Source organism: Arachis hypogaea, chromosome 19 (genome assembly GCF_003086295.3).
Source record: "Arachis hypogaea cultivar Tifrunner chromosome 19, arahy.Tifrunner.gnm2.J5K5, whole genome shotgun sequence".
In the NCBI taxonomy this organism is placed as follows: Eukaryota; Viridiplantae; Streptophyta; class Magnoliopsida; order Fabales; family Fabaceae; genus Arachis; species Arachis hypogaea.
Genome location: NC_092054.1, coordinates 137,192,346 through 137,207,976, shown reverse-complemented (window position 1 = coordinate 137,207,976; position 15,631 = coordinate 137,192,346).

Sequence of the window (15,631 nt, the reverse complement as noted above, 5' to 3'; positions counted from 1 at the left end):
ACTTAAAGCATTAGACCTGTGATATTAAGACTGATCAACTTAATATCACTTGTTTAGTGTGTATAAGGACCATATGTCGACTCGCGGACGCGGTTGCGGGCGAGGTAGAGATAGGATAGGCATCGTTACTCCTGGCCTGGCAGGGAATGATCCAGTAGACTTTATGGCTGCCCCAAGGAATATGGCTGCAGCTATGCAGGCAACAGCCGAGGCACTGGGTAATAAGATAAACCAAGGTAATCACGGGAACAATAATGATAAGGACGGTCCTATGACACGTGCTATATTTCTGAAAGTTCGCCCTCCGACTTTTAGGGGAACCTCAAATCCCACTGACGCAGATAATTGGATTCAGGCTATGGAACGGAAGTTGCAGGCCCAACAAGTTCCTGAGGAGCAATGGGTTGAATTTGGAACTTATCAGCTGCAAGGCGAGGCTCAGCATTGGTGGTAGGGAATACGACGTATCCTGCAGGCAGATGAAGCTGGGATAACCGGGAGTTGGTTATCTAAGAATCATATTTTTCTTGATTGTTCTGAGAAATCAGTACAGTTTATGCCGGAAGGATCAGAAGCGCTAGTTGTGGTGAATAATTACTATTTGAATTCTATGATAGTAAACTGTTCTGGAACTGAATGTCAGGGTATTATGTTATTAACTGTAGGAGTATCAGGTGATGATCAGGATTTAGAGCAGATTCCGATTGTATGTGAGTTTCCAGATGTGTTTCCGGATGATATTAATGAATTTTCACCTAACCGAGAAGTTGAGTTTGCAGTTGAATTATTGCCTGGAGCCAGTCCAATTTTGATTACTCCTTGCAGGATGTCACCTTTAGAAATGGCTGAATTGAAAGCTCAGCTGGAAGATCTGTTGGGTAAGCATTTTATCCGACCAAGTGTTTCTCCGTGGGGAGCGCTAGTGTTACTGGTAAAGAAGAAGGATGGGAGTATGCGCTTGTGTGTTGATTATCGGCAATTGAATAAGATCAATGTGAAGAATAAATATCTGTTACCTAGAATCAATGATCTAATGGATCAGTTACAAGGTGCAGATGTGTTTTCTAAGATTGATCTGCGATCCGGGTATCATTAGATAAGAGTTAGAGATTAGGATATTCTTAAAACTACTTTTAGGACGCGTTATGGTCATTACAAGTATACGGTGATGTCTTTTGGGTTAACTAATGCTCCAGTAGTATTCATGGATTATATGAACAGAATTTTCGGGCCGTATCTGGATAAGTTTGTTATTGTCTTCATTGATGATATTCTTATTTACTCTAAGACTGAAGAGAAGCATGCTGATCACTTGCGAATTGTGCTACAAATTCTAAGAGACAGGAAGTTGTATGCTAAGTTATCTAAATGTGAGTTTTGGAAGAGTGAGGTAAAGTTTCTCGGCCATGTGGTGAGTAAGCAGGGAATAGCTGTGGATCCTGCTAAGGTAGAAGCAGTAATAAATTGGGAGCGACCAACTTCAATGACAAAGATCAGGAGTTTTCTAGGTTTGGAGGGATATTATCATAGATTCATTAAGGGATTTTCACAGCTCGCCTTACCTTTAACTAAACTGACTAGGAAGGATACGCCTTTTATCTGGACTCCGGAGTGTGAGGAGAGCTTTTAAGAATTGAAGCACAGATTGACTACTGCACCTGTATTGGTATTGCCTGAACCAAGTGAACCATTTGAAGTGTACTGTGATGCATTATTGAAGAGTTTAAGGTGAGTTCTGATGCAGCACCAGAATGTTGTAGCATACGCCTCACGGCAGTTAAGGCCACATGAGATGAACTATCCAACTCACGATTTAGAACTTGCTGCTGTTGTGTTTGCTTTAAAGATCTGGAGGCATTATCTCTATGGTATTAAGTTTCATGTCTTCTCAGGCCATAAGAGTTTGAAGTATCTCTTTGAGCAAAAAGAATTGAATATGCGTCAGAGGAGATGGATGGAGTTTCTGAAGGATTATGATTTCGAATTGAATTATCATCCAGGAAAAGCGAACGTTGTGGCGGACGCCCTGAGTCGGAAGTCCTTATATGCAGCTTGGATGATGTTGCGAGAAGAAGAGTTACTAAAGGTATTTCAAAGTTTGAACTTAGGAGTTAGAGAAAAATCTGAAATTTTGTGTTTGAGTCAGTTGCAGATTTCAAGTGGTTTTAAATCAGAACTTCTGAAAGCTCATCGAGATAGTGAAGCGTTACGTAAGGTATTGCCAGCAGTTGAACAGGAAAAAAAGTGGGGAGTGTAAGAAGGTCAGGATGGTTTGTGGAGGTTCAAGAATCGGATTATTGTGCTAGATATCGGAGACCTGCGACAGAGTATCTTGAAGGAAGCCCATAAGAGCGGGTTCTCAATTCATCTAGAAAGCACCAAAATGTATCAAGATCTGAAAGCAATGTTCTGGTGGCCATGGATGAAGAATGATGTGGCATTACATGTATCTAAATGTTTAATGTGTTAGAAGGTTAAGATTGAGCATTAGAGACCATCAGGGACCCTTCAGCCTTTGGAGATTCTACAATGGAAATGGGAGAGTATCGCAATGGATTTTGTGATAGGGTTGCCTAGAACCCGATCGGGTTGTGACGCTATTTGGGTAGTTGTGGATCAAATGACAAAATCAGCTCACTTTCTTCCTATCCGAATAAGTTGTACAATAGAAGAATTAGCTCGAATGTATATTAAAGAGATTGTCAGGTTGCATGGCGTGCCTTCTACCATTATATCTGACAGGGATTCTTGCTTCACATCAAGATTCTGGGGAGCTTTTCAGTGTGAATTTGGGACTCAGTTAAGCTTGAGTACTGCGTATCACCCTCAGACAGATGGTCAGTCAGAGAAAACTATTCAGACCATAGAGGATATGCTAAGGGCTTGTGTATTGGACCAGCCGGCGAGCTGGGATCGGTATATGCCATTAATAGAGTTTGCTTATAATAATAGCTATCATGCGAGCATTGGAATGGCTCCATATGAGGCTCTGTATGGCAGAAAATATCAGTCTCCACTATGTTGGCATGAAACTAGAGAAAGAAGTTTGTTAGGGCCTGAGATGATTGCTGAGACTACCGAACAGATAAAGAAGATTCGTAGTCGAATGCTGTTCATACCCTGGGTCGAGATGTCTGACTCGGGATGATCGACAATAAGCCAACCGATCTCTTCAGGTCAAGAACATCCGACCTCTTCTCCAAGAGCTCGGCCAAATCACTACAGAGGCCCAAGAAGGCCCAAACAAAGGAACACAGCCCAAAACTAAAGGCAGCCAAAGCCTAGAAAGATAAGGGCGGTTCCCTTAAAGATAAGATGACTTCACTCAAAGATAAGATAAGATAAGATAACTATCTTATCTCCAGAAAAGTCACTCCACACTACTATAAATACACTGAAGCACCCAGGTATAACTTATACTCTGATTCTACTAAAAACCTGCTTAATACCCTTGCTAACTTAAGCATCAGAGTCCCTTGCAGGTACCACCACTCTTCGGTGACGAAGGATCAGCACCACCACCAAGTCCAACAAGTCGGACACGGCGGCTCTGGCCACCATCAACAAGTCGGACACAACAGCTCCGACCAGTACAGAAGATCTCGTCCGAGATTGACCTACAGTTTCAGGTAACCTTCGGAACATTGGCGCCATTTCCGGAGACCTGGAAGTCATCTCATCATCATGGCGGACAACCTTGACAACCACCACAATTCTGATTTGGAGAACAGAACACCACATAAGAATGCGGATGTCACACTAGATGATACTTCTCAACCTAACAAAGATAAGAATTCACCAAACACGGGAGCCATGGAAGCACTTCAGGATCGCCTACAACAACTCGAAAAAGAGGTCGAGTATCAACGGAAAGCCGAGAGAGACCTACGAAGGGAAGCTTGGAGACGCCGCGAATTAGAGGACAAGCTCCTAAAGCTCGAAGCCGATCTCAAGGCCAAATCTACTCGATCCAGCCACGAAGATAGCTCCCGTAAGGATCAAGACCCATTCACCAAAGAGATCATGAAGACCAAAATCCCAAAGGACTTCAAACCTCCCGACATGACTCTATACGATGGCACAGTAGATCCCAGCCATCATCTCAGTAATTTCAGAAGTAGAATGTACCTCACTGACGCCTCAGATGCAGTCCACTACAAAGTCTTCCCGACTACATTGACAAAGACAACAATTAAATGGTTCGACAATCTGCCCCCAGGTCTATCTCAAGCTTTGACAACTTAGCCAAGAAGTTTCTAGCCAGATTCTCCATCCAGAAAGACAAAACTAAGCACGCCCCAAGTCTATTGGGGATCAAGCAAGGAGATTGAGAAAGTCTCCGCAGTTAAATGGAAAGATTCAACAAAGTATGTCTGAACATTCAAAATCTGCCAACAGAAACAACCATTATGGGTCTCATCAATCGCTTACGAGAGGGACCTTTTAGTCACTCAATATCGAAAAAACATCCTACATCCCTGAATGAAGTGCAAGAACGAGCAGAGAAATACATCAACATGGAGAAAAACTCTCGACTAGGAAAGACCTCAAAGTCCGGATTTTCCTACTCCTCCCAAGATAAGGACAAAGAGTCCAAGAAAAAAGAAGATCAACATGGAGAAAAGATCAAGAAATACCACAATTACACCCCTCTTCGGGTGTCTCTTATAGATGTCTATTGAGAAGTATGCTATACTGAAAGGATACCCCCACCTCGCCCACTGAAAAGCAAGAAAGGAGGAGGAAATCGGACTGAATACTGTGAATACCATCGAATCTATGGACATTCCACCAACGAATGCTTTGACTTGAAAAATGTCATAGAAAAACTGGTGAGAGAAAGAAAACTAGATCGGTACTTAGCCAGCAGAGCAGATGAGCCAAGAAAAAGAAGAAGGGACGAAGATGTTGGACAAACTGAACGACCACCTTGTACCTCGAAGAGACATGTCCACATGATACACGGAGGATTTGCGGGAGGAGGAGTCTCCAAATCATCTTGCAAAAGATATCTTAAAGAAGTATATCATGTCGAAGGAGGAGAAGAAGCACCTGACATCCCCACTATCACTTTTACTAAAGAGGACGCAGCTGGCATCGTCTCGGGACATGATGATCACATGGTCATCACTATCATATTGACCAACGCTAATATCCACCGCGCACGAGTAGACCAAGGAAGCTCGGCTGACATCTTGTTCAAAACTGCCTTCGACAAACTCGGCCTAGAAGAAAAAGAACTCATAGCATATCCAAACAGCCTATTCGGGCTGGGAGCAACTCCAATCCAACCACTTGGATATATCTCACTACACACAACCTTTGGAAAAGGAAACCGGTCAAGAACACTCAACATAGATTACATCGTGGTCAACACAAGTTCAGCCTACAATGCCCTAATAGGTCGGACGACATTAAATCAGCTCGGCGCAGTAGTCTCGACTCCACAGCTGTGCATGAAGTTCCCAACCGCAGAAGGAATAGCTACGATAAGAGCAGACCAGAAGACGGCGCGCCACTGTTACAACAAAATTCTAAACCTTATAGGCAGAGGAGAAGAATTCCACACCATCGAACTCGAGGGAGTTTGAGGGCGGGAAGAACTTCGTCCACAACCCAAAGGCGAAATAGAAAAAGTCCAGATCGGAGATGTCCCAGACAAAACAACCAATATCGGCACAATCTTAAAAAGAGATGTAAAGGAGTCACTCATACAGTTCTTAAGAGACAATGTCGACCTCTTTGCATGGAAGGCCGCAGACATGCCAGGCATAGACCCTAAGTTAATGTGCCACAAGTTGGCAGTTTACCCAGGATCTTGGCCAGTACAACAGAGACGTAGAAAACTCATACCAGAATGATCCTAAGCTGTGGAGGAGCAAGTACAAGCTCTACTGGAGGCATGATTCATAAAGGAAGTTAAGTACCCACTATGGCTAGCTAACGTCGTCTTGGTGAAAAAATCAAATGGGAAGTGGCGGATGTGCACCGACTACACTGATCTCAACAAAGCCTGCCCAAAATATCCTTATCCACTCCCAAGTATCGACGCTCTGGTAGATGCCTCCTCTGGATACAAATACCTCTCATTTATGGACGCCTATTCGGGATACAATTAAATCCCGATGTACCCACCTGACCAAGAAAAAACCTCATTTTTGACCCCGAAGGCAAACTACTGCTACATCGTCATGCCAATCGGACTCAAAAATGCAGGAGCCACTTATCAAAGATTAATGAATAAGGTCTTTGCAGACCACATTGGGAAAGTCATGGAAGTCTACGTGGACGACATGTTAATGAAAACACAAAGCGAAGAGTCGTTACTGTCCGACCTCACGCAAGTATTCGACACTATAAGAAGGCATGGTATGCGACTTAACCCTGTAAAATGCACCTTTGCAGTAAAAGCTGGCAAATTCTTGGGTTTTATGCTCACACAAAGAGGAATTGAGGCAAATCCGGATAAATTTCAGGCTATACTCAGCATGAAGAGTCTGACCAGCGTTAAAGAGATACAACAACTCAATGGAAGATTGGCAGCCTTGTCCAGATTTCTAGCTGGATCGGCAATAAGATCTCTCCCCTTCTACGCCACCCTAAGGAAGGGAAAAAGGTTTGAATAGACAACAGAATGCGAGCAGGCCTTCCAGAATTTCAAAAGGTTCCTGGGACAACCACCTATTCTAACTCGGCCACGGGAAGGAGAACCACTTGTATTGTACCTCGCAATAGGAAATCGGACAGTAGCCTCAGCACTGGTTAGAGAGGACAAAAGTGGACAACAACCTATATACTTCATCAGCAAAGCACTACAAGGGTCTGAACTAAACTATCAAAAAATAGAAAAATTCGCCTATGCTCTCATACTAACATCTCGACGACTTCACCCATATTTCCAAGCCCATATCATCAGGGTTCGGACCAACCAGCCTATAAAAGGCATTCTGCAGAAAAAAAATTTAGGCCATCAAAGGAAGAATTTTGCAATGGGCAGTTGAGTTGTCCGAATTCGACCTTCAATATGAAGCTTGGACAGCCATCAAATCACAGTATTTGGCCGACTTTATTGCAGAGTTTATGGACACCCCGAAAATCCCTACAGAGTGGAATCTCTACGTAGACGGTTCCTCAAACAAAATTGGAAGTGGCGCAGGCGTGATAATAGAAAGCGACCAGAGAGCCCAAATCGAACTTTCCCTCAAATTCGAGTTCCCTGCCTCAAATAACCAAGCTGAGTATGAGGCACTACTAGCTGGTTTGAAGCTGGCTAAGGAGATTGGAGCTCAAAAGCTTATCATCCTCAGTGACTCACAAGTAGTCACCTAACAAATAGCAGGGAGTTACCAAGCCAAGGATCCCACCATGAAAAAGTACTTAGACAAAACCATGGAACAGCTCGGACAACTCGGGGAATATGAGGTCCGTCACATACCCCAGGAACAGAATGCTCGAGTTGATGCACTCTCAAAACTAGCTAGCACCAAACCAGGGGGCAACAATAGAAGCCTCATCCAAGAGATGCTGCAGAATCCATCAATCTCAGAAGAAGAAAAGGTCCTAGCCATAACAGGTCTGGATCAGGGATGGATGACTTCCATAATTAATTACCTCAAAATAGAAACACTCCCTACAGATAAGAAGGAGGCAAAGAGGTTAAAACGGGAAGCACAATACTACACTATCATAAATAATACTCTATACAAGAGAGGGATTTTAACACCACTGTTAAAATGCGTGCCAACTTCCAACACAAAGGAAGTCTTAGAAGAAATACACAGTGGCATCTGTGGTAACCATCTCGGAGCACAAGCTCTCATCAAAAAGGTACTCTGGGCCGGATTCTATTGGCCAACTTTACAAAAAGAAGCAATGGAATTCGTAAAGACATGTCCACCATGTCAGAAGCATGCTAATTTTCATATCGCCCCACCAGAGGAGCTCATCAGCATAACCTCACCCTGGCCATTTGCAAAATGGGGACTCGACCTCCTTGGGCCATTCCCTCAAGGATCAGGATAGGTCAAGTTCCTCATCGTCGGAGTAGACTATTTTACCAAATAGACTGAGGCAGAACCCCTAGCCAATGCCACTGCTTAAAGAAGTCAAAAATTATTATATAGAAATATTATCACAAGGTTTGGGGTCCCATACTCCATCACCACAGATAGTGGCACTCAATTCACAGATGCAGGCTTCAGAAAATTGGTGACCGACTTGAAAATAAAACACCAATTCACATCCGTAGAACACCCCCAGGCTAATGGACAAGCAGAAGCTGCCAAAAAAGTCATACTGGCTGGGTTAAAACGGAGATTACAGGACGCGAAGGGAGCCTGGGCTGAAGAGCTCCCACAAGTCCTATGGGCATATCGGAAAACTCCACACTCCACCACAAAGGAATCACCTTTCTGATTAGCTTACGGAATGGAGGCAATGATCCTAGTGGAGGTCGAAGAAGGATCGCCCAGAGTAATCCACTACAGTGAAGAGGCCAACTCACAACTTCAAAGGGAAGAACTTGACCTACTTCCAGAAATCCGAGAAAGAGCTCGAATCAAGGTAGAGGCGTTAAAACGTCGAATGGCCTCAAGATACAACTGAAAGGTAGTACAGCGAGGTTTTGCCGAGAATGACCTCGTCCTAATCTGAAATGATATCGGAACAAATTGACCTGGAGAAGGAAAGCTAGCAGCAAACTGGAAAGGACCCTACCGAGTCGCAGATGTACTCGGAAAGGGCTACTACAGGCTGACCAAACTCGAAGGGCGAGAGCTTCCAAGGTCATGGCACGCCCGCAACTTAAGAAGGTATTATAGTTAGGAGATAATAATGATCTTAGGATGAGGTGCACTCTTTTTCCTGAAAAAGGTTTTTTAACGAGGCACCGAGCCAAGATCCATCAACTACCTGACTTAGAGGGATAAAACGCCCACATGTATATATTTGCATATTCTTTATTTTGAATAAGTTTTTTAGATTTTTTACAAATCCCCTTATCAAGACGTATTAATCTGAAACACAAAAAATTCATCGCCCAATTACAAAGCTACAGATCGGCAGAAAGTGAAAATCAAATTCACTGCTCGATCACGATAAAGACCAACGAAGATGAAAACCAAATTCATCAAAAGGTTGACCAAATGAGGATCAAACTCAATTTCTACAAAATCGGCAAAGATGAAAAGCGGCAAAAACAGAATAATGCAAGAAGTTATCGAAAGTGATCCATAGGAAAGGACCTGACGAGGTCTTAATAAAAATGGGTTGCTAAAAATAACTTAAAGACGGACCGACGTAAAGAAGTCGGACCAGTCAACCACAATAACCAAAGTTATAAAAAGTAAATTCCTAGAAAGAGGCCTGGCCAGCCCTAAAAAAGAGGATTACTAGAAATAACTTAGAAGGGACCGACATGATGAAGTCGGCCCAACAAAATCACAAAGTTATAAAAGTAATCCATAAAAGAGACCTGACAAGGGTCCAAATAAAATAGATTACTAAGAAATAACTTAGAAGGGACCGACATGATGAAGTCGGCCCAACAAAATCACAAAGTTATAAAAAGTAATTCATAAAAAGAGATCTGACAAAGGTCCAAATAAAATGGATTACTAGAAATAACTTAGAAGGGATTGGCATGAGGAAGTCAGCCCAAACAAACCTACAAAGTTATAAAAAGTAATCCATAAAGAATACCTAAATAAAATGGATTACTAGAAATAACTTCAGAAAAATCGAGATGAAGAAGTCGAACCAAAGCTACAGAAGTATAAGAAGTAAACCTCAAATGATTACTAAAAATAATTCAAAGACATCGATCGACAGAAGATATGTGCCACAAGGGACTCCAAATTGGACCCAGAAAATCTACAAGTATTAAAGTACAAAGGCAATCAAAGGAGGTCGGAAAACAAGATTCCAACACGCTGAAGAGTGCTAAAGCAAGCAATCGACAAGCATATCGCAAAAAAAACAAGATTACTGTGATAAACAGACTCAAGAGGCCGCTTGAAGCCGACCCCAAGAGCTCGAGAAACTACTTTGTTTTTTCAAAATAAGGTTGCTAAAGGAAAAGCAACTAAAGTATCCAAAGTTAGGCAAACCACCAATTACAGAAATAAAAGTTTAAAAAGCTCACAGACCGGGCTGTACATAATATGTCAGAGAAAAATTATAAAGGATCCAAAGACTTTCCAATAGCAGCATCTCGGAGTGAAGGAGGACGAGTCTGAAGTGGTACCGCATCTACCGTCCCATCATCCCGGTTCAGGATCTGGACGTCAAGATCGGACTCAGGCTGACCGACTTCAGCTGCTGGAGTTGAGGAAGGCGGGGCAACAGAGGCTTTGGCAGATGGTACAGGAGGAGAGTCAACCTCATCATCATCATCATCAGGGTCATCAGGGACAATCTTACCATCTCTTACAATGTTGTCCAACCTAAAAAGGGTTAGGTCGAGCTCGGGCGCAAGAACTCGAACCTGATCCTTCAAATTCTCGTAAGCAGCATTCACATTGCCTACGAGATGACCCTGGAGTTTAGCATAATCAGCCCGAGCTTATTCTAAACTCTCCCTAAGGTCCATCATCTCCCTATAAGTCAAGACATAGCTCTCCTTATGCTTCAACGCCATATCCTCAGCCAACTTTGCAGAAGCCACAGCAGCAATAGCCAGAGTCTTCTCACCCTCCAACTCTTTTTCCAGCTTCGCTACCTTCACCTCAAACTCCTCCTTCAAACCCTTAATCCGGTCAAACTCTGATTTGGCCTCTTCCATAAAAGCTTTGGTTGCATGAATGGGAAGATCTTGAGCAGTCCGATATAAAGCTGCTCCCATATGAGCTATCTTAATACTACTCCGAGTGATGAAATCCAAATAGCGAAGAAGGGAGACATCGTCAGTAGGAATAACACCGTAAGGAGCAATTTATTGATCAACAAAACCAACAGCGCATCGAAGTCGGGAGCATCCAGATTAAAAGGTTCCACAGTCCTTTGTCTTTTGGGAAGAAGGCTGGCAGAGGGAGAAGAGGTAACAGTAGAAGTCTGAGGGGGATCAACTAAATGGACCTGAGGCGTACGAATCATCTTCCTCGGCCCAGCAGTATTCAAAACAGGCTTCTTGGGAGGAACCTGGGAAGATCCTTCCCCAGCAACTTTACCCGAGATGTGCTGCGCTGTTGTAGCTTTTCTCGCCTTCTTAAAGGCCTTCATAGATTCGTTGTTTTTAATCATCTCTGAAAATACACAAGAAACCAAGTTATAAACTAGAAGGAAAAGGAATGAGCTCAACAAAATAAACAAGTACGACAAATATAAAGGAAGTCGACCTCTACCCAGTTCAGCTCGGAGAAGTAAAGGATTTCCTAAAAATTTCTTAGTATCAAGATGGGGAGGCTGCCCCCAGTTCTCTTTCAACATAGTTACAAAAGCTTGCTCAATTTCATCCAACATCTCCCAAGTGTACCTAGACACCACTACATTCCTTTGCCATTCTAAAGGAAAGCTGGGCTCGCCATTCTCATCCAAAAAGAAAGGTCGAGCTCCTTCAACAGCTCGGACTTTAAAAAAGTAATTCTTAAAATCCCTAAAAAACTCATCATACATAGAAAAAACTTTGTGTCCCTGGGCAGACCTGAAAGAAATCCAAGAAGCTTTCTTTTTTATAGTCCCACGTTTGGTTAACACAAAGAGATAAAGGAAGAGAGTTTGAGAAGGTTTTACATCAAATTCTTGACAAAGCAACTGAAAGATCTTGATAAAGCCCCATGAGTTCGGATGAAGCTGGGATGGAGCTACGTTACACGACCACAACAGGTCGGTCTCAAAGGGGGTGAAAGGAAGGGTGATGTTCATTTGGCTGAAAAAGAAGTCGTACACATAAAAGAAGGGGCGCTCTCCCTAGGTTAGAACAGGGAAGCAAACCCTTTCATCAGAATCAGGTGTTACCAATTCATAATTGTTCTCCTGATCTCTACTACTACAGATTTGATGATGTTTTCTAAGCTCCGCACAGAATTTAGAATTAACTACAGAAACACATATTAGGACGAGGGAGTCGAGCCAGTCGGACATACCCTCAGGAACCTTGGAAGACGTCTCGACAATATTTTTGTGAGAAGACATGGTCAACTAGTCCTACAGCCAGAAAAAAAGATGGATTACTAACCAAAATAGCTCAGGCAAAAAAGAAATCAGCTCGGACAAAACATGACTCAAGCATACAAATAGTAAAAGGAAAACCCCAGGACATACACTAAGGTCCAGGGGCATCCTTTGGAGGCAGGGACAGAGTAAAGGACTCAGAAAAAAGTCTACAAGGCTACATCCCAATAAAACTCTCAGCAAAGAAAAATAATCCCCTTCCAAACAAGAAATGACACGAGAAAAAAATCAAAGCAAGCCATCAGAAAATCGTTATCTTCTACAAATTTATCAGCAAAGAAAACTACCAACATGGCAAAAGTCATCAAAGGAGGAATCTTTTTTAGAAGCAAGCAGATTCATAAGCCTCAGTAACGACATGCAGTTCATATCAAAGGACACAAACTGGAAACAATAAACGGCACGCAAAAACCCTAAATGCAGAAGGATCATTCAAAATCAAAGACCTCCCAGAGCACACATTACAGTAATAAGCAGATGCACAACAAACACAGAAAAGATTCAAGCTTTTTAAACACGAAACCAAGTAAGATCAAAACTTTTCAAAAAATGCGAGAAGAAAGAAGAAGAAAAGAGGACCAACCTATAAAAATAAGAAAGGCGATGAAGACAGACGGTGAGCCCACACTAACAACCACTCCAAGTAAGGCACGAAGAAGTGAAAACTTGGGGGCCAGAGAACGAAGAGGCACGAACGAAACAGAAGAATAAAAGAGAAAGAAGTTATAGCAAGCAAAGAGAAAGAAGAAACAGAAAGGAGAAAGTTTTGGTGTAATTCAAAATGAAATAAGAAAGCGGGAGGCAAAGGAAACGGAACATTAAAAGAATTAATGGGGCATTAAAAACCATCACACATTCCCAAGGTATGGAATGCGCGTTTCCAAAAATTAAAGAAGAAGAAAGGCGTTCTGCATTCAAAAGGAAACTCTACAAGGAAGAAATCGACGATGCTCGAGCTCGGCTTCTCCAGAGAAATTGAAGTCCTAAAACTAAGGACTCGACCTCAAAAGGAAGACCACACTCGAGCAGGGGCACTGTTCATACCCTGGGTCGAGATGTCCAACCTGGGATGATCGACGACAAGCCAACCAATCTCTTCAGGTCAGGAACATCCGACCTCTTCTCCAAGAGCTCGGCCAAATCACTACAGAGGCCCAAGAAGGCCCAAACGAAGGAACACAGCCCAAAACTAAAGGCAGCCAAAGCCTAGAAAGATAAGGGCGGTTTCCTTAAAGATAAGATGACTTCACTCAAAGATAAGATAAGATAAGATAACTATCTTATCTCCAGAAAGGTCACTCCACACTACTATAAATACACTGGAGCACCCAGGTATAACTCATACTCTGATTCTACTAAAAACCATCTTAATACCCTTGCTAACTTAAGCATCGGAGTCCCTTGCAGGTACCACCACCCTCCGGTGACGAAGGATCAGCACCACCACCAAGTCCAACAAGTCAAACACGGCGGCTCCGGCCACCATCAACAAGTCGGACACAACAGCTCCGACCAGTACAGAAGATCTCGTCCGAGATCGATCTACAGTTTCAGGTAACCCTCGGAACAAATGCTTATAGCCCAAAGCCGCCAGAAGAGCTACACTGATCAGAGGTGAAAGCTTTTGGAGTTTGAAGAAGGAAAACATGTCTTTCTGAAAGTTACACCAACCACTGGAGTGGGAAGAGCTATTAAGACTAAGAAACTGAATCCCCATTATATTGGACCATTTGAGATTCTGAAGAGAATTGGACCAGTGGCTTATAGAATTGCCGTACCGCTGTACCTTTCGAATTTGCACGATGTATTTCATGTATCATAACTTCGAAAGTATACTCCTGATGCAAGTCATGTTCTAAAACCAGAACCAATCCAAGTGAGAGAAGATCTAACACTTCCAGTAATTCCGGTAAGAATTGATGACACCAGTGTTAAATGATTACATGGAAGGGAAGTATCATTAGTAAAAGTAGTTTGGAGTCGAGCTGGTATCGAGTAACATACTTGGGAACTTGAAGCAGATATGCGAAAGGACTACCCACATCTCTTTTCAGGTAACTGAATTTGAATTTTGAGGACAAAATTCTTTATTAGGTGGGTAGGATGTAAACCCCGGTTAAATTAGTAGATAATTAGTCAATAAATTAGTTTTTAATAAGGATGATTAGAAATGCAAATATTATATTAAATTAGGATAGAGCTCATCGAAACGAGAATTTTGACACCAATTTCGAATAAAACGTTCCAAAATTGGACCGAACGTGTCGAACTGGTTGAACCGAGTCCAAACTGGGCCGTGAGCCCAACCGGACCAACCCATTAAATGAGCTTAAAGCTCGTTCTTCTCTTCAAAGACAGCAGAAGCAGTGACGCATTAGGGGAAGGAGAAGAGAAATTCACCGAAACCCTTACGGTGATTTCAAAACGCCGTAACTTCTCCGTCTGAGCTCCGATCGCCACATCGTTTGCGGCCACGCGTCCACCGTGTCGAGCTCTATATTTCTACTAGAACAATTTCATGGGTAAGCCACTAAATACTCCCAGCCACTCCTTTCCCCAAATTTTCAAATTTTGAGTGGGAATATTGAATTTCTTTGATTTCTAATGTTTTAGGATCCAATTAGCTTGAGGAAAATGTTCACTCTATATTATGTGAAGCATGGGTAAGGTGAGGATATGATAATTCTATTTTATTTTCATTGAATTTGAGCTTTGAGTATTAAATTTGATATATATGTGTTATGAATGTGTATTAGGTTGTGAATAAATAATTGGAGCTTGAAATTGTGAATACTGGAACTTGGAGGAAGCGGATTAGTTGAGTTTTGAGGGGTTGCCTTGGTTTTGAATAAATAGCTTTGGTTGTTACATGGAAATCGGCCAAGGTATGGTTTAGGTTTCTTGCATTTAATATATAATGTTCTTTGAAAACTTAGGCTAGATAACCAAAAGATAAGTTGGAATGTAGGTGTATGTTTAATGTTTAGTAATTTGTCGATGAATATATTTGGTTGAAGTTTATTGGATAATTAGTTATTAATTTTGGATGGTGAATGTTGTTATGTTAATTTGGAGAGAATTATGGTTGAATGTTATTGTTGATGAACATGGTTGGTTTGGTGCTTGTTGATTAACTAATGATTTGGTGAATTATTGATTTGAGGTATAACTATTGTGGAGGTTGTTGTGATAATGAGGTATTTTGTGTTAGAAGCCTAGGATTAGTGAACTATGATCCTTAGTTGAATTTTGGTTGTTGGATTTGAATATTGTATGAGTATAATTATTGATCTAAGGTAGATTTATTGTGGTGACTGTTATGATGATGAGGAAGGGTATGTTGAATTGAAAAGAAGGCAGGTTTGGACCCGAAAAGGGTGGCAAAGTCCGAGTTTTAGAGGAGATGCTGCCGAAATTTTATAAAAAATTAGAGATTTTGTGTATATGATTATTTAAAAAGATT